General features: G+C 47.4%; 1 protein-coding gene across 9 annotated transcripts in view; it reads left to right on the forward strand.

Annotated features, from left to right (window-relative positions):
- Positions 1-20,404, forward strand: part of CSMD2 (CUB and Sushi multiple domains 2) — a 618,865-nt gene that overhangs the window by 40,885 nt on the left and 557,576 nt on the right. The window lies entirely within an intron of this gene.

The raw sequence follows: 20,404 nt of genomic DNA on the forward strand, positions 1-20,404 counted from the left end.
AGGCAGGTCTAGTAGTGATGAACTCCCTCAGCTTTTATTTATTGATGAAGGTCTTTATCTCTTCTTCCTTTTTTGAAGGACAGCTTTGCCAGAAAACTGTATTCTGGAGTGTCAATTTTTTTTTTGTTTATAGCACTTTAAATATATCATGTGCTTTCCTTAGTACCTGTAACATATTTTCTGAGAAATCTGTTAATATTATAGGCGCTCCCTTGTACATGATGAGTTAGTCCTTGTCTTTGACATTTAGTTATTTAGTTAGTTAATTAACTAATTATTTTCATTTGAAAGGGCAAGAGAGAAATAAAGAGGTGAGTTGGGGCAGAGAGAGTGCTTCCATTGGCTGGTTCACTCCTAAATGCACACAATAGCTAGGGCTGGCCAAGCTGAAGCCAGGAGTCAGGAGCTGAATTTGGGTCTCCTACGTGGGAGGCAGGGCCTCAATTACCTGGGCTGTCACCTGCTGCCTCCCAAGGTGTGCATTGGCAGGAAGCTGGAATCAAAATCAGAGCTGAAACTCAAACCCAGGCACACTGACGCAAGCATTCCATGGGGCATCTCATCCACTATACTCCATCTCTGACTTTTGATTATTGTGTGTCTTAGTGCAGACCTCATTGGCTTTAGCTTACTTAGAGTCTTTTCAGCTGCATGAATTTGAATTTTGATTTCCCCCTTTAGGTTTGGAAAGTTTTCAGCTATTATTTCTTCAAATAAGCTCTGTAGCTCTTCTGTTCTCTCTTTTCCTTCTAAGACTTTCATAATATTTGTGTTAGTTCATTTGATGGTGTCTTTAAGTACATAGACTCTATTCACTTTTATTCATTCTTTTTTAATTTGCTCCTCTGACTTGATAATTGCCAGTGACCTATCTTGGGGTTCACTGATTCTTTGCCTTGTTTGATCAAGTCTACTGTTGAAGCCTTCTAATACATTTTTAAATTTGAATATTATATTCTTCATCTCCAGAATTTCTGTAAGTTCCTTTTTCATAGTTCAGTTTTATTTTTTATGAAATACTTTCATTGTACACTTTTATGGGGCACAGTATAATAATTCAATATACATACTTAATGGAGTAAATCAGATTAGTTAGTATTTACATCTCTGTAAACATTTTTGATTAACAATAACAATTGCGTCTTTTGTGGGGTGCAGTGTGACACAACGGAAGTGCACAACATGTACCTATCAGATCAAGACAATTGGCATTTCCTCTTCCCATGACCACTGTGTGGTTGGAGCCTTGCATCTCCTCTCCTATCCACTCATCAGTTGAATAATAGCTCATTGTGCACTTTGCATAATGTCTATGTTTTGTGGATGTTTTCCATTTGTTCACACATCATTTTCCTGATGTCATTCAGGTATGTTGCTGCCGCCTTGTAGCACCTGAGCCTCTTTAGCAATGCAATTGTTCTGAATTCTTTGTCAGGTAATTCATGCATCTCTGTTTCTCTGGGGGCCAGTTTCTGGGGATTTATTTCCTTCCTTTAATTGAGTCATGTTGCCTTATTTTTTTGTGTCTTCTTATTTTTGATGTGATTTGTTCATTAGAGAAACCAGCCATCTCTCACAGTCCTTACAGATTGATTTTATGCAAGAGAAGGTAGTGCCCAGGCAGCCTGGCTGGAAGTTCTGGTGGCTTCTCAGGCCTTCCCTGGTGCCGCATCTTCTCTGTGCTTGAGTGTTTATAATTTCCCAATTAGAGGGACTTGCTGTGGGTTGGGTTTTTTTCCCTTTGCATTTTTTCTCCCCAGGAGTTTATAATCTCTTGCTCCCTCTGGTGTTTGACTGTGGTACTCAGGTTCTCTGGTGTGGCCACAGACCACTGAGCTCTCTTGTTTTCTGTGATCCCCAGGCTGGTTCCCTGTCAGCACTCTGAGTTAGGAGAAACAGAAACCAGACCCTTGTCCGTCCTGGAAAAGCTGGAACCTGGGACATCCATACATGCTTCTCTTTCCTTCCCAGGGGAAGAGTTGCAAGTTGCGTCCCAGGCTTGTTGAGCTGAGCCAGCTTGGGGGAAGGGTCATCACAGTTGACAGGAAATAGCTTTCCTGACGCAGTCAATGTGGCTGTGGTTGACTTCGAGGTTGCCTGGGCCACCATGACTTCACCGATTTCTGGAGTTCTCATGAAGGCTTTTGTGAGCCGTGCGTTGTTCGTAAGTCAGTGTCTGTGCAGGGAGAGGCTGGCACTTCCTTTCTGCCATCTTGCTGAAGTCACTCCCAAGTCCCTTTTGAATGGCAGCCTCTCTAGGTGCCTTTCTCCACTACCCCTCAGCAGGGGTCACTGGACTTCAGGGGTGTGAGGGCAACAGGGCCTTACACTTGTGAAGTAGACCGTACTGAACTCCCTGTGGCTCACCACCTGTGGGCTGGGGCTGTGATGGTTGGGCCCAAGTATGTTCCTGCCCTGCGCATCCAGGTACAGTCTGCACTGCATCCATGCTGCAGGTGGCCGTGTGCTCCTGGACACTTCTGGGACAGAGGTGCTTTGAAATGATGATGCATCAGTGGGAGCTGGCAGGAGCCAAGGTCATGGGTTCTGGCTTTTCCCCCCACACCTGTGTGGCACTTCTGGCTCTCCCAATGCCTTGTGCATAACGAGACCCATACTTCCCCCTTGGGGGTTGTAAGGAGATGTGTTCTTCTTAACCCCATAAGTTCAGATGGGAACTGTCACTGGGGGCTTTGGGGACACTCAGGGACAGAAGATATTTCCTAGCCTACGTTAAAGGGTCTGAGCCATGAGGTGTCTCAGGCAGGAGCAGAGCTTAACTCACAGTGAGAGGGGTGAAGCTGGGTCCCACTACCTTCATGCCATTCTGGTTCTGCTTTCTGTAAATTCCTTGTTCTTCCCTGCCTTGCACCTGCCCACCAGCTGTCCCTCAGGCCTGAGGACTGTCAGGACAGCAGCCTGCCCTGTGAGGGGCCCTGGAAACATCACTGGCTTGGTTGCACTCTCTTCTTTCCATAGCCCAGTGAGTTTCTTGTCAGAGCTTTCCAGCAATGGAACCAGCTGGCTCCCAGAGGCTCTCCTAGATTTCTCCCTGACAGTCTCCAGCAGGAAGGCCCATTCATTTATACCACGTGTATTTTGATTTTTTCCAAGGCCAGTGGGTGGTCCCAGGAATCCCTGCCCCAGTCCGTGAATGGTGGCACCATTATTGGAAGGACTTCTGGAGGCCGTGAAGGGTCTCTGGTACCCTCCTCCATAGAACTTTGTAGAGAAGTCCACTGGGAACCCCGTGTATTACCTCATGGCTGGAGTACCTGCAGGTGGAGCTCTTTGCTGGTGCCAGGGCCCTGCTGGGGTAGCAGGTGGGTGTACAGCTGGAGCTGCACTGACCATACTGATTGAGGTCCAGGGCCTGTCTGGTCACTAAGGGCAAAACTGGGCATCTGGACAAATGATCATGGAGATGTCTTCTAGGCAGAAGTCTGGGGTCCCTGGGGCAGGTTCTGAATCAGATGTGCCTCCCATGCCCAGCTGTGGTCTATGGCTCTATGGGCAAGGGGCAAGGATGGTGCTCTTGGGATTTCCTTTTATAGAGATTTTATGAGGAAGTGAATTGTTCAACTTCTCTCTGACACAACTTTTAGATTATCTATCCAGTCACTCAGAAGTATTTTTTCTTCATTCAAACTCTGTGTGTGTGTGTGTGTGGGGTTTCAAAATAATTAATTAAACTGGAGTCTCCTCCAGGCCAAGAAGCACTGCCTGTGCCCTTCCTCTGGGGGAATGGATGAGGGGTAGTGCTGTTGTGGAGCCTTGTCCAGCCAACAGGAAAGTCTTCTTAACTCTGGTCAGCTCTTTTCATTTTTATGTATTATTTCATGTCAGGTATTATTTGAAAGACAGTGACATAATGAGAGAGAGAGAGATCTCATCCATTGATTTGATTTACTCCCCAAATGCCCGCAACAGCCAGGGCTGTGCTGGGCCGAAGCCAGGATCCAAGAACTCAATACAGGTCTCCCACATGGGTGGCAGGGACCCAACTGCTTAAGCCAGTCACCATCCCCCCCTCTTTCTTTCTCTCTTTCTCTCTCTCTTTCTATGTTTCTCTCTTTCTCTCTCTCTTTCTTTTTATTTGACAGGTAGAATTAGAAAGAGAGAGAGAGAGAGAGAGAGAGAGAGAGAGAGAGAGAGAGAAAGGTCTTCCTTCTGTTGGTTCATTCCCCAAACGGCTGCTATGGCCAGTGCTGCACCAATCCAAAGCCAGGAGCCAGGTGCTTCTTCCTGGTCTCCCATGGGGGTGCAGGGGCTCAAGCACTTGGGCCATCCTCCACTCCCCCCACCCTGGCCACAGCAGAGAGCTGGAGTGGAAGAGGAGCAACCGGGACTAGAACCCAGCGCTCATGTGGGATGCCGGTGCCGCAGGCAGAGGATTAACCATTTGAGCCACGATGCTGGCCCCTCCCTGTTTCTTTCTCTTCCTCCTTACCTTCCTCCCCTTCTCCCTCCCAGCTTAAGGCAGTGGCAGAGCATCCGTGTTAAGATCTCAATCTCTAGACTCAGACAAGCCCATGTTTGAACCTCAGCTTTGCCAGCTGTTACTGTATGTCTGAACGTGTGTGAGTTGCTTACCCTAAACCTCATTTGTTAAACAAGGTCAGAGATAATCCCTACCTCTGGGACATTGTTAGCTTTGAAGGAAATAATGCAAGACAGGAGCTCGGCATTGTATGGGGCTGGTATTCAGTGCTTGAAAAATGATGGTTGAGATTCCTTCCCCCTCTTGCTTGCTTGCTGAGATGTGCATCCAGTGGAAACCCTGTGCTGGGCCCTCAAAGACGTAGTGGTGAGAAAGGCAGGCAGTGCTCACTGACCTCAAGGAGCTCAGTCTGATGGGGAGCAGTGGGCAAGTGGCATCCAGTACCCCTTATTTCCAGCTCTGATTCCACTGTGGACAGATTCCATTGCAAGCAGAGCCACACCAACCAGTTTGGCTCCCTAGGCCTTTAGGGAGTTGAGTTCCCTTGAGTTCTACTTTTGTAAGTATACTGGGTTGTAGTTTGTTCATCCATTAGATAAATATTTATTGAGTACCTTCTATGTGTCAGGCACTATTCCAGGCACTATTCTAGGTACTTGGGATGCATTACTGAATAAAGCAAAGACTTCTGCTCTTGTGAAGCGCATGTTCCAGCAGGAGGAGATAAGCATTGATAAAACATGTAAGTCAATTACATAGGGTGCTATGGGGATGATGATACCTGCTATTGAAGAAAGAAAGACTGGAGCAAATAGGGGAGATTGAAGGTGCCAGGGATGGAAGGGGAAGGGTTGGTATTCTATAGAGGAGAGTCACAGTAGACCTCACTGGGAAGACAGTGCTGGGCAAAGACTTAAAGGAAAAGAAAGAGATAGCCTCATGAGGAGGAGATAACTTTGAGAGAGGAAAGGAAAGCAGGTGCAGAGACCCTGAGGAAAGAGCATGGCCAATATGTTGGAGGAACGAGAAGGAGGCAGACATGGCTCAGGAGGGATAGGCAAAGAGAAGGAAGTCCTGGAAGAGCAGAGTGTTCTGTCTTTGCCTGGCTTGTGGTAGAAGTGTGGTGAATGTCAGTGGAATGGTGATGAAGCTTTGCTGGCATCCAGGTTGGGCTGAGCTGAGCTGGGCCAGGGCTGACCCCATCACTAATTTGCTAGAGCTCTTCCTTTTGATAGGAACAATTTTCAGATCACCAACGGAGCTCATATAAAATTCAAATGTGCAGTTGGGGGCATGGAGACACAAAGCCCTTTCTTTTGCATGTAAAAAGAGCAACACATCTGCTGAAGATTGGGAAAAACAAAGTGAAATTGCAAACGACCTTTGAATGCCTTCATTTAAAGAAAGGTCTGGACTGAGCCTGCCCTGCAGCCGCTAAGAGCATCTCCGTGAGTGGACTCCTGCAGGCATCCAGTCCGAAGCTGCTGGACAGCTGAGGGGGTGAGGCTGCTGTGGAGGTGGAATGGACTGTACCCAACAGTTGGTGACCACACGTCATGCCCTTCTTGATGCTGGCCTTCATGCTGCCTAATTTTTTCCCACTGTCATCTCTAGACTGTAGCCTTCTGCTTATCGTCCCCCTCAATGACTGCTAAGGAATAAGTGCCAGGGACATCTCAAGTACACCTCTGAGGGATCCCCCTCAACCACAGGCCTCCTGTGGCAAACCATCAGAAGCCTCTGATTCTGTCTGCCCTGAGGCTGGAGGACGTTGTCCCAGGCACTCAGGATCCTGAGGGGAGCTCCACGCTCTCTGCCTCCTCCTCCATCTCATCAGCCTCTTTCTCTGCCCACTTCATATCCCTTTCTGATTCTTTCTCTCCCTGTTTCTTTTTAATTTCTCACTTGCTGCACAAATCCTAGCAGAGATGGGACAGGCATCCTCAGAAGCCAAGAGTCAGGAGAAATTAACACCCCCAAAGACGGCCATAGTTGAGTTCAGCACCATGGACAGAGTTCTTGCTCTAGGCAGGCCTGGAGCCAACCGCTCACAAGGGTGAGCTATCTCAGAGCAGCTGTGTGAAGGTGGCTTTGAAACTGCACCTCATAGGTGGAGGGGCAGGGTCCCTAAATGACTAAGGGACTTGATGGTGTCCCTTACTATTAAATGGCAGAGCAGGGTTGAGAACCCAGGCTTTCTGATTCTTTAAGGTTTTTATTTCGCCTTTTTTCCCTGCATTTTTGTTGTTCTTTTTTGAACTATTAATTTTCAAATGTGTTTCTTATGAGGACAAAGCTTTTGAAGATGCCCATTTTCCTTAAAGATGAGGCCAATTCCACTATGTGTGTATCAGGCAAAACAACAATCATGAATTTTTCATGGATAAAGAATTGAAAAGCAACAATAAATAAATAAAGTAAAGGCACAGGTTTCAACTGCACATAGGAATTTATTTACTCAGCAAATATTGATTGAGTGTCTATGAAATGCGAACCCAGAGGTGGGGACTCCATAGGGAATTGGGTGTGGGCTTTGCCACCATGAGTTGCTAAGACTGGTGAGAGAGACAGACATAGCTTGCTTTCGCACACTTTTGACAATCCACTCCTGCTTCCCAAGTTATTCTTGTTATGATTATGTTCTCCTGCGACACTCAGTGTGCACAGCTTCCCCTTCTGATGCTGTGCTGTGCCTCACTGTGTGGGCTCCTCCCACTATGACCAGGCAGCCAGGTACAAACCTAGACATTTGACTCAAGATGTTTGCCACTGCGGAAAGGACTCCCTTAGGCAGAGGTTTATTTTTGCCTCTTGAGAGTGTTCTAGAAACAGATAAGGCTTACTACATTGGCCAAAATAAGCATTCGCGCATTTATCTACTTGTCTGCCCGGCCATGAACACTGGTTAAGAATACAGAATTTGGCACCAAATTGCCTGTAGTTGATTCCTGTTTCCACCATTATCAGCTTTCGACCTTTAGCAGATTAATTAACCTTCCTGGACCTCAGTTGCCTTGTCTGTAAAATGGGAAGAATAATACAATTGTAAGGATGGACTGGATTACTGACAGTGGCACTTGGCACAGAAAACTCCTTTAATTATATATTCTTATTATTAGACTGTGTGTAAACTTCATGAAGGCAGGGTTATTGCCTGGGACACAGGGGTGATTCATACCATTTTTCAAATGAGTAAATGAATGGAGCAAGCTTTTGTTAAACTACTGTCTCCTGGGCCAAAGCCACAGCTCCAGCGTCTTCTCAGCTGGGGACACCTGAATGACAGTTGCCCGTTTTTGCTCTGAAAGACCCAGCCAGGAACAGCACCAGCCTGGCAGACACACTGGGGCCCTTCTCTTGGTGCCGGTCCAGGGACGTGGCGCAACTTGATGAATGAGAGTCCCGTCTTTAGTAAAGCAAGATACCTCTGCTGGTCCAGGTTTCCCCAACAACATAATAAACAACCTCTGGCTGGTGTGGGCTTGAGAGGATGAAAAATGAGCTGCATCTGTATTGCTAGGCAGGGAAAATCATATTTGGTCCACAGTGGTGGCCTCTGTGTTAAGCATGTCCAGGAGAATCAGGGAGCCTGGAGTTAGAATTAGAAAGCTGAGTGGCATGGGATTATTCCCATGGAGCAGTTGGATGAGGTACAGCGCCAGGCTCCATGCCTCACTCACCCCACCTGCCATGCTTTGCTTTGTATCTTTGTTGTATGCATCCCCCAACTTGCGAGCAGGAGGGAGTCCCTGTTTTGTTTCTACATCCCTGAGGCACAGCAACTGTGGCAAGCTCTTTCCAGTAAATCCCAGGCTCTGGCCCCCTGGCACTAGGAGCACAATGGAACCAGGACTGTAGTTTTGGGAGTGTGTCCCCAGATGGGGTACGGAGTCCTTGCAGCCTGGTGGAGGGAGGTGTGATGGGATTTTAGAGAGCCTGAGCTTAGCTTTTGCACAGCTCTGAGTCTGAATCCCAGTTCTTCCACTGCTACATGCTTGTCCTTGAATGTATTTTATTTTTTTAAGATTTATTGATTTATTTGAGAGCCAAAATTACATAGAAAGAGAGGGAGAAACAGGGAGAGGTCTTCCACTCCCTGGTTCACTCCCTAAATGGCCACAATGGCTGGAGCTGGGCCAATCTGAAGTTAGGAGCCAGGAGTTTCTTCTGAGTCTCCTACATGGGTGCAGTGGCCCAAGCACTTGGGCCATCTTCTACTCCTTTCTCAGGCCACAGCAGAGAGCTGGATTGGAAGTGGAGCAGCTGGGACTAGAACCAGCACCCATAAGGGAAGCCGGTGCCACAGGCAGAGGCTTACATAACCTACTAGGCACAGCACCTGCCTTGGAAACTTAGCATTTGTTGCCATCATAAATATGAGCAACAAAGCGCAGCTGTGTGAGCAGGTCCTGTGCATTCATCACTGATGAGATCATGGGTTGTTTCTGAAGCACATCACTGTTATTACAGCCATCTCGAAGTCAAGTTCATGCCTTGTACTGTGATATTTATCGGACCCACTACTAGGTCTGGTTAGTAATGTAATGCAGTAATAGAGGAGTACCTATATTGCTGAATGATACAATTTCAAAATGTTTTGAATACTGCATTTTAATATAATCGATTTCCTTTGCAATTCTGTGTATTTGTTTTACACATTGAATGATGTCCTTGGATGAGGCAGCACCAAGCTGTCAAAGGGACCCTCGGTGTAACAAAGATGAAGAGCCTCTTGTCTAGGGGGTTCATGGATAGGCCTCTTGGGCTCAAATCCCCAGAATGGAATGAAATGATGGGAAGGTCAGTCAATCCTATGGATGTTATTACAGAGAACAAGCCCATCCACTCATTAGGGACTCCAAACTGGCTAAGAGTTAGATCAGTAGTGCTCAGCTAAGGGTGATTCACCTACACCTCCCAGAGTAGTTAGCAGTGGCTACAAAGAATTCTGGTTGTCAAAACTGGGAGGTACCATCGGCATCCGGTGTGTCCAAGCCCAAGACACTACCAAGCATCCTATGTGTATTAGATGGCACCACACAACAAGGAACCACTCCACCAAATGCCAATAGTCTGAGGTTGAGAAACCTTGTACTAGACTGTTACACATTCATGGAAATCTTACTGATTGTTAAGAACTCCAGGGAAAACAAACTAGTGCCTGGTTTCATAGAAACTCCCATGGAAATTCTCCCACTCGACACCTGCCTTACACCTCCAGTCTATTCCAGGCCTTGGGCTTGGGGCCAGGATTGCACGCTGGTGTAGGGCTCTTGAGTAGCTCTGGTTCTGCATATGTGACCTAATGGAGTTACCTGCAAGGTACAGTGATGACTCCACCTCTAATGTGCCTGGTGCTGGCTGTGGTATTTTCCTCTGGTTTGGTCTGGAGGTCTTGCTTAGGAGGGTGGCTGTCACCTCTAGGCCTGCCTGGTCAGGACTCCAGGGCATGTGGTTGTGGGTGTGTCCAGTGTGCCTTTCACAGCATACTCCCTATCCTGGTGGAGGCTAATGCCCAAGCATCTGACCTGTGTCCAGGTGTCCCTCCCAGAGGAAGATTTGTTGATGCTGGCCTCTGTGCTGTGGCTCTTGTCTGAACTGTGTCCAGTGCTTTCCTATCAAGACACCTGTGACCAGGAGGACAGGCAGTTTCTGGTGTGTTGGTCAGAGGAGACACACAGGAGGCCGCTCAATGAAACCCATGAAGTACTGGAAGGGGTCTTTATTGCTTACAGATCCCACAGAGAAGAGAGCAGCACATCTTGCAGGCCCAGTGGGAAGGGGGTTACCGTTGAGAGAGAGAGCGCCAGCCCTTGGTGTTTTCTAGGGTCTAGGCTGTCACTCAGGAAGGCTTCCCAAGGGGAGCTCTCCCTGGAGACTGCAGAGCAAGAGGACATGCATTCTGTGGTCACACTGTCGTGACTGAGAGCGGATTGCCGTGGCTTGTCTGTGTGTCCGCTCAGGGTGTGGGTGTCAGTGGGACAAGTCCAGCAGGCTGTGTCTAGCTGTCCCATAGGGAGGTGGTCACCAGGAGCTGGGTTACAGAAGGCAGATTCCTGGAAGGGTCAATTGAGAACTGGGCGAAGAATTGGAGATTGTGTCAATGGTGACTGAGCCCTGCTTCTGCTGTGAGAGTCACCCCAATATCCTGTATTCAAATGGAAGCAAAGGCAACACAAACTGGGACAGCACTGGCCTTCATGTGAACTTGGCAGAGCATGGTCTCCACCTCCCTGGTCCCCACGTCTCTCAGCGAAGGCAGCCCTGGAACAGTGCTATGATGTGTGTCCCATGTGACAGGGGAGGTGCAGGACTGCGTGTGAACATGCAGCAAGGTGCGTGTTGGGAGGAGGGGAACACAGCTCAGTGCAGGGGTCATCGAGTCCAGTGGGGCAGTGCACTGTGGGCTAACGAATGAGTAGGGTTGACCAGGGCAGGCCGTGTGGAAAGCATGCTTCAGCCAGAGGCATCTGAGACTCAAGACTGAGCCACAGGATGTGGAGAGGCAGGGGAACCGAAGGGTGTGGCCTGGGTTGGGGTCTAAGGAGAGGCAGCAGGACAGGGAGCCTGGGGGAGAATCAGAGGCTGGCTCATGGGGAGACTTCACATCATATTTAGGATTTGAGGCTTCATTCAGAGTGTCACCAAAGAGTTTTAAAGATTTATTATTTGAAAAGCAGAGTGTCAGAGAGGGGAGACGGGGATGGGAGAGAGATCTTTTATCTACTGGTTCACTCCCCAGATATCTGCAACAGCCAGGTCTAGGACTCCAGGATCCAGGAACTCCATCCGGGTCTCCCACGAGGGTGGCAGGGGCCCCAATGCTTGAGCGCCATCATCTGCTGCTGCCTCCCCAGGCACGTCAGCAGGAAGCTGAATGAGCGTCAGAGCAGCCAGGACTTGAATTGGTGCTCTGATGCAGGATGTTAGCATCACAAGCGGTGGCTTAGCCCTCTGTGCCACAACGCACCCTTCATTGGTGAGTTTTAAGCAGGCATGGTCCCTCATCTCTGTTTTTGAAGGGCCTATGCCTCGGAAAGTGTTCTTGGGTTGGGGAGATTGGAGTTGCAGTGGAGAGGGAGGAGGAAGAGTGAGTCTACCTGGGAACCGAAGGAGGCTCCTTTGAGAAGGTGCCATGCACACTGAATCTGGACAGCGAGTTCCACTTGCTAGGCAGGGATAGCAGGAGAGGGGTGTTCCAGGCACAGGACCAAGTGCTGTCAAGGCCACGAAGGGCCTGGGGTGTGTGTAGATGATGAGCCACTTGGTATGACGGAAGCACACGCTGTGCAGGGAAGAGGGGCTGAGATGGTGCCTGACGCCAGCGTCTGCAATGACAGAAGTCTTGTGTCGCTCCCCCTCTTCATGGAGGAACGACACTAAACCCTGCCTAGGCTTCATATCCGAGTCACGGCACCATTATGTCGCTCCCCCTCTTCGTGGAGGAACGACACAGGACCCTGCGCTGTTCTTTTGTCTGCTCGGCCCTTCCCGGGTTTGCTGCTGGTTCTTCCCGGGTTGGCTACCATCCCTTCCACCTCCGTGGAAGGGCGGTTCCCCCTAGCCACTTTCCCCACTTCCACGGGGGAGCGGCACACCGCCGGCCGGCTCTCTCGGGGGCTGCACAGGTGTTCCTTCAGATAGATGTTCCCCTTAGATGTTCCTGATGCATGTTGTCTCTCTCCTCCTTTATAGTCCTCTTCCGCCAATCCCAACTCTGCTACCCACACGCCGAGTACGCTGCTCTCCTCCAATCAGGAGTAGGTCCTACAGTTTATTGGTTGAACTGGAGGCAGCTGTGTAGAAGCTGTTTCTCCCTTCTCAGCGCCATATTGTGGGAGAGCAGGTGCATAGAATAAGTCTTAATTCCAGTAACTTAGTCTAGTCCGAGTTGCTCCCCACAGTCTTGGTCCTCCTCTAAAGGGTTAGTGGGGGGGCAGAGATGCTGTTTGACCCTTGTATCCCCTGTCTTCAGACAAGGTGTCCCTGCTCGGGGGGGCACATATAGTGATGGGCCAGAGGCTGTCCGTAGCCTTGAGGTGTCCAGGTGGCTCTCCCTGCCACAGGTGAGACTCGTCCATGAGTGTGGTGATTTCTCCTGCCTCCATAGCTTCCTCTAGGTTCCCTCTTAGGGCAGTTTCATTAATTGCATCACTTCCACAAATCCATATCTCCAGCCCAGATTGCTCTCCCAAATACTGTTGTACAGCCCTAATTGCCTTCTGGCCATTCCTGCCTGGATGTCCCACTGGCATCTCCAACTAAATTTGTCCAAAATTGACCTTATCAGTCAATAAATATTTGCAGAATTGAATTGAATTTTCCTGCCAAACTTCTCAAAAGAGTTATCTGCTCAAAATTATCATTATTTATAGACAACATGATTGTATACTTAAAACACCTAAGGGAATCACCCGAGAAATCTTTAGAATTAATAAGAGTTCAGAAACCCAGTTGGATGCAAGTTGAATATATAAAAATCAATAGGTTTTCTGCATAGCAGTAATAACTAGTTAGAAAAAAGTAATGGGGGAAAAATGCCATTCATTGGAGCAACAAAAAGTGCATAAAATGTCTGGGAATAGCATTAACTTGATGTGACTGGGGCACATAAGGAAAATAGAGCTCTTTACTGAAAGATTAGCTGGTATTTATTGATCATTTATAGTGTGCCAGGTACTGTCCTAGCATTTAGTAATTTAGCAGATGTTATCGCATTCACCATACAGCTATCTCAGAAGCGGTGTTAATTTTGAAAATGTTGAAACTCAAGTTTAAAGAGTTTCAGCAAATAGACCACAAGGTATTAAGTGGGAAATCTGAAATTCGAACGCAAGCCTTTTGCTTCTAAAACCCATGCTTTTAATCTTTTTACTAATTAAGCCACTTCCAGAGTAATCCATAAATACACAGGCCAATGAAGTTAGTGAGTGTTGTCTGGATGTTGTAAAAAGATTAATATGTTTCACTCAACCATGCCTTCAAAAAATACATACAGAGTGTCAGAGTGTCGACAGTGGGCAAGTACTGAGTTGCTGGAGAAGAAATGTGAGTAAAATCTCAAGGAGTCTGCTGGTAGAAGCAGCCACATAAACATATCATTATCACCACTGGTGAAGGCAATGATATTCATAGTGAATGATGAACCAGCAATGGAAGAATACTTGATGTTGTCTTGAGAATTCTGATAAGACTTTCTGGAGGAGGTAATGAGTCTTAAAGTGCCTGGTGTTAGCTGGATGGAGGAGCAATCCATGCACAGACAGCGGAGTGGGTATCTAATATTCATTCATGCATGCATGCATTCATGCAACCAGCCACGATTCAGGGACTATCTACCATGTGCCAGGTCCAGGCTTGTGAGCTGGGCTCTGCTCTCATGGAGACTGCATTCTCCTGGGGTAGAGGGGCAGAAGGCAAACAAGAAGAAAATGTAGGTCAGAGGTGCTAGTGCTGTGGACTAAAAGCAGGCACTTGGAGCACCTGGGTTGAGAGGAGGGAAACCTGAACTGTATTTAGGGACCCTCTGAGGTTGATACTTGCCTCGACACCTGAAAGGAGTGGAGGATTGGGTCACACAGGTGTTGAAGGACCGGTACGTTCAGAGGTCCCCAGGTCAGCGTGCAAGGTCTGAGGGGATATCTGGGATGCAGGGTGGCCAGAGCACAAGGATTTTGGGTGAGAGGCGGGGGAGGAAGATGAGGGGCAGTGGGGCGCCTTCTCATGTAGGGCTTTGGGCCCATAGTGAGGACTTTGGATTTCATGTTGAGCGAGATAGAAGGGCAAATGACCTTTAGTTGAAAGAAGCCTTTCTCTAGGTAAATACAGGACAAATATTACCAAGAAAAAGAGAAATGTGACTGCCTATAAAATCCAAACATGTGAATCTCTCTAAGAAATCTAAAAACAGAAAGCCTGATTCTATAATGAGTAAAAATTGACAAAAAAACTAGCAATATTTAAAGAGTTAAATGTATGAAATTTAGAAACTTTCGTATGTTAAACACAATACAAGTAAAAAGCCAAAATGACCATAAACCATACATGTAGCACATATGATACATAGATGGCTTAGATATTGTATATGATTGCACATAAAATATAAAGATATGTCAGTCAACGAGAAAAAGCAAACACTACAATGAAAAACAAGCCAAAGATTTCACGGGATAGTTCGCAAAAGGAGGAACTAAACTTGTAGGAAAAATTGAAAAGATGTTGAATCTGTGATAGAGAAATGCTAATTAAGACACAATAGCACTTTTGGCACCTGTGAAGCAGGCACAAACTTCCCATGAAGGTGATACACAGCGTTGTTGCAGAGATACTTTGAGATGGGCATTCCCAGACTGGCTGTTGAGAATGAAATTGGTGCATGTATTCAAGAAAGCACTTTGGCCGTGCAGAGCCAAAGCCTCAGAGATGTTTGCACCCTTTGACCCAGCAACCTGCACTTTTGGGGGCCTGTTTTACAGGGACGTCTCCCAGACAGTGAATGACTAGCAACTGAAAGGTCAAGTTCTCCGAGATTGCTCTTGAGCCTTGGCCTTGTTGGGTAGCTTCACTGACCAGGTTGACCAAGGCAAGAGTGTGGGAAGGACCATCCTGGCTCCTGGGACAAAAATGCAAGGTGCTGTGGGGGATGAAAGCCAGTAGCAGTGTTTGTATGTACAAGGCAGAATGCTGGTCCAGAGAAGTGAAGAACAGGTAGCCTTTGTCTTGAAAGAAATTCACAGTTCATGGGCATGTGAGGACACTTAGCCATTTGGGCGTGGGCTCCTACTCCATTAGTGTTTCAGCCTGGAGTGGCTGCTCTGGGCTACAACTTCCTCACCTTACTACCATCCATCCGATTTCAGGGGCATTCCGAACAAGTCGGGCCTCTAGCCCTTCCCAGTCATCCCAACAGTGCCTGCTGCAGGGGTCAGCCACCCTGATGTGCACCATACCTCCCAGGAGCCAGAGCTGGAAGCCGTGCTCCACTGCAGAAGAGAGCATTCCTCCTGGGAGTCTGGCCGTGGAAATGCTTTTTCTACTGCACCCACCACGTCCTGCCCTCAACCCTTACTGAGGACCCAGGTCTTATTTATAACTGGGTGGAGGAAGATCTAGAAAGAAATTTAAATATTTAACAACAGGAGAATAGCTGAGTCAATTCCAGTGTAGCTGTATATTGGAATGTTGGGCTTCCACTTAAAATGCTGTTTATGAGCAGATTCAATATGCTGGGGAAAGCTCATGGTATAGCTAATGTTTACTGAATTGTTACAAAAGAAAACCAAGAGAAATGACCCGAACAGCTACCAACAGGGGGTGGTTGAGTAAGTGGAGACATATCCATGCTGTGGAATATTGTACATTTATGTAAAAAATAAGTTAGATCTGTATCTGCTGACCCAGAAGGTGTCCCTAATGGATTGTTAAGGGAGAAAGCAAGTTGCAGAGAAATGAGCTCAACTGCGATCTCATTTTTAAAACAAAGCAATACAAATCCTCCCTGAATGTGTCCATATGTTTGCACGAGCAAGGGGAAGGCAGGGAAGGGCCGCGGACCTGTCTGTCACCTTCCATAACTTTGCACTGGGGGAAGGGGAGGGAGCTGGAATAAATCTTTCTGCTTGCCTTGTGCACATGCATATCTGTGGATATTACAAGTGTGTGTTGCCTTTTGCAATTTAGGACTGAAGCATAGCTGAGAAAAGAGCACACACAAAATTTATACAGGGTGCGTTATTATTTCTACAGTGGGAAATGCGCATGGAAAAATCAAGAAAAAATAAATGAAAATATTAACAGCCGTTGCCTCTGGAAGCAAAGGGAGATGAACACAGCATCCTCTCTCTAAATCTTGCCTGTCTTTTCTATGTTGTCTGCAATGTGTCAGATGTGCGTTATTACTGTGCAAACCACAGCGGCCTTCCACCTTCTCACCAGCCAAGCCTGCATCTCCCTTGCCCCTCCCCACCTGCCCATGCTCAAATTGATGTGTCCGCTCAGCAAATACTTATTGAATTCTAGATGCTGGGGATGTGGCCAGGCCAGGACGAAGCTCTCGTTCTCCACCTTCTTGCTTCAAGAGAGAACAGTTAGACACTACACCGAGTGACCTCATCTACGACCCCTATCTGAGGCTCTCTCTTGTGTCAGCTTCTCTTGTGTGCACTGTTTTCTGGGTCTCCTCCCACCACTGGGCCTGGCCTCCTGCTCCTTACTCTCTCACCTTTCCTGTCTGTTTAGTGAAAAATCTTCCCTGGGGCTCTCTTCTGAGACCCCTTCACTTCTCTCTGTAGAGCGAGAGGTACTGTTCATGACCAGACTGTGAATCACAATCCCAGATAGCAGAGGCCAGAATCTGGGAAGCTGGGGATGGTGGCAATGTTGGGGTCTATGACTGTCCAGAATGTGAACGAAGGTGGCCATTGAGATGTAGCCCCAGAACGTCTGTGTGTACCCCTTTAGCACAACACTGCCCCCAGGATGTGTTTACTTAAGGCTGGTCTATGATCCGAGCCCCACGCCTTACCATAGTGTCTGAGAGGACTGAATTGTTGGGTGACGTGATGCAGTAGTGCCACCAGGCAAGTTTGTAGGGATGTGAACCCAGTAGACCTGGCGCCTGTGCCACTGTGGAGTAATAGCCCTTTCTATATAGAAGCCATTACTTTTGTAACATTTTTGTATGCATTTTGATTTTGTTTGTAATTTTGGTGTACATATGGTTTTTATTTAAAAACCATCAGTCTTGTAGTATCTCCCATAGGCTTTATATTCACAAAGTCATAGATACTTGCTTACCTATATTTTCTTCTAATTGTTTTATGTCTTGATTTTTTTAACATTCAACTCTTGACTGCATTTGGAATTTATTTTAGCCTGTGGTGTGAGTTGAGACGATAACTTAATTTCTTTCCCACACAGTTAATTAGTTGACCTGTAAAAATCTTTTTTCTTCTCTCATTGATTTTTTAAAAAATGTTCCCTTATGTATGTTTTAATTTTTAGTGAAATAAGGCCATTGCAATACCTGCCAACTCCCAGGCCTCTCCCACGCTGTTTTCGTGGGTGTCATTTGTGTCTCGTAGGAGGAGACTATTCACTTCACTGCTTTTTCCTTTTGAATGCATTGTCTGAGCTAATCTATTTCTCCAGTTCAACTTAGGTATCATTTTACCAACTTTAAAACAGGTTCATTGGGCTTCTGATCAGAATTGCATTAAACTTATAAATTAACTTTTCAATGACTTTCCAAGAGGTTAATATTATAAATTAACCTTCCGGTAGTTAGTCTTCCTGCTCAAGATGGTGCTGTGTCTATCCAGTTATTCAGAATTCTTAATCCCCCTGTAAAATTCATCTTCATGTAATGCCTGCAGATTTCTTAATAAGTTTACTTCTGTGTGTTATGTGCATTTTGTAGTGACTGTAAACAAGACTTTTTTCTTTTATGTTTTATCTGTTATAGGCACACAGGAATGTTACTGGTTTTTGTAAATTATTTTACATTTGACTACTTGGCTGAAATTTCTTATTAGTGCTAATAGCTTTATAATGGATTCTCCTGGGTTTACTAGATACATTAATATATCATCTGCAAATCATATTTTTGTTTCCTACTTTCTCACTTCTTTTTTCTGTGTCATAGGGTCTAGCCTTTGCAGTAAGACTTGGAATCTCAGAGGTGATGGGGCCTCTCTGTCTTGGTTTTGATCTTAATCAGGTTTTTTTGCCAAAAGGACGATGTTGGATATTGTCCTAAATCTATGCTTTATTATGACTAGGGAATATTCTTTTTCTCTAGCACTGAATGCTTATTTTAATCAGCATTGCATGGCTAATTTTATTAAATACTTATTTAGCAATTCGAAAGATTTTAACTTTTTTTTTCTCCTTTAAGGGGATACTTTGTTAAGAGATTTCTTAATATTAAAATCATTTCCGGGCTTAACTGTCTTTTGTTAGTTAATCCCTACAGTGGCTTTTTCAAACATTAGTGTCAAGTCCATTTCTCAGCATCGTGGGGGAAGAGAATGGGTCCAAAATGGACTGTGCCTGTTTAAATTCCACCTCTGAGTGATGGTGCCTTGGACCTCGTTCCTTAGTTTCTCTTCACCTTCATGCTTTGTCTATGAAACAGAAATGAGATTGATGGTGTCAGCAGGGCTGTTGTGAGGATAAAACCAGGCAACATAGGCAAAGTGGCCAGAAGCGTGTCTGAACAAAGATCAGATAAATACAGGAACTAGATTATTGAGAACTTGCCCTGTGCCTGGTACAGAGCTTGGGGCTTGGGTTTAAACTTGGGGGGACTCACCATGGTCTCTGTGCTCCAGGAGATAACGCTGTGAAAAGACACCCCTGAAACAACTGTGAAGAACTCTTCAAGTTGCTTCTGTACTAAGTGCTACCAGCAAGAGGTCTGGGGTTGCAACAGCGCATGGCAGAGGGCTTGGCCCAGTCCAAGAGGTGACTGGTGTGGGTCTGAGGGACAGGAAGGACAAGGGTTTTAGGCAGAGAGAACCAAGAGGTGTTGAGGTGTAGGACTGATGACAGCAGGGTTTTGCTGGAAAGTGCAGAGTCCCTTGTAGACCTTACTTCCCCCCCACTCTTTATTGAAGGTCAATGAGGAGCCATTGAGGGTTTGAGGGAGATGGGAGGTGGGGTGATCTGATAAGATTTCAGTCTTGCAAGGATACACCTAGCTGAAGTGTGAAGAATGGGTTTGCAAAGGCCAGAAAGAGCTTGGAGTGTGTGTGTGTGTGTGTGTGTGTGTGTGGTGGGGATGTGACAGAGGTGTCTTGTCAGCATCTATCTGGGCCTCACTCAGACACAGAGGTGGAGAGAGGGAACAGCGGAAGGGGCACAGTAGGTGGAGGACATCGGGAGCCTGTGAGTCCCAAGGAGAGGCTGGACCTGGCCTTTGCCATTGCAGGTCATCAGGGCACACAGGGAGAGGGTGGGGAGACACTGACCCCAAGCCAGAAGAGGAGACAGAAGAAGAGCAAAGGGAAGGAAGGAGAGTGTGAGGGTGTGGTTGCTCAGAGGGTGGTTCCCAGACATCAGCTGCATTGCAGGCTCCTCTCCTCCTCCATACACACCTGTCTCCCAGAATCTCCTGTGAGCATGGTTCCACACCCCTACCCCTACCCCTACTCCGGGAGATAGAGTGCAGTGAGGCCTGGGGTGCTGTGGCTACTCTGGGGGATAGAGCGCAGTGAGGCCTGGGGTGCTGTGGCTACTCTGGGGGATAGAGCGCAGTGAGCCCTGGGGTGCTGTGGCTACTCCGGGGGATACAGTGCAGTGAGGCCTGGGGTGCTGTGGCTACTACGGGGGATACAGTGCAGTGAGGCCTGGGGTGCTGTGGCTGGGGCATTTCTGGGGTGTGGGAGCCTCATCATCGAAGGCAGTGGGCAGGTGGTCAGTTAACACCAAGACAAACACATCCCTTTGGTGGCCTTCCCAGACCTGTGGTTGATCCGCAGGACCCGTGGCAGAGCTGATGGTGGGAGAGCTCCTGGAAAGTAAGGGGATGGAGACAAAGTGTGGACAGCTTGTGTTCGCAGCACATTTGGCTGTGAAGCAGAGGACAGGGCAGAGACTGGAGGCAGGGGGGGAGTAGAGTAGGGAGCTGGTTTCTTAGTAAGGGAGTCTGGAGTGTGGAAGGGGCGGTTCCTCTGTGGGAGGCTGGAGACAGCATGGGGCCAGCTGCGAGGGCTTGGAACTAGGAACACATGGGGATCCCTGTACTTGGAGAGTGGAGGGAGGGACCATGGTGGGAAGCAGGGGGCTGCAGGGAGTTTGAAACGCTCATTCTGGCATTTCATGCCACAAAGGGGAAGTCCACGTTCAGCCTGGTTTGGGTTGCCTTTGAGTTCACAGTCGCTGAGCCTCTACGAGGGCTGACCCCAGGGGAGCAGGTGGAACTTGGGTTAATGAGTCCCTAACACGGTGCTCCCATCCTTCTGT

This window comes from Oryctolagus cuniculus, chromosome 7, assembly GCF_964237555.1.
Source record: "Oryctolagus cuniculus chromosome 7, mOryCun1.1, whole genome shotgun sequence".
Lineage (NCBI taxonomy): Eukaryota > Metazoa > Chordata > Mammalia > Lagomorpha > Leporidae > Oryctolagus > Oryctolagus cuniculus.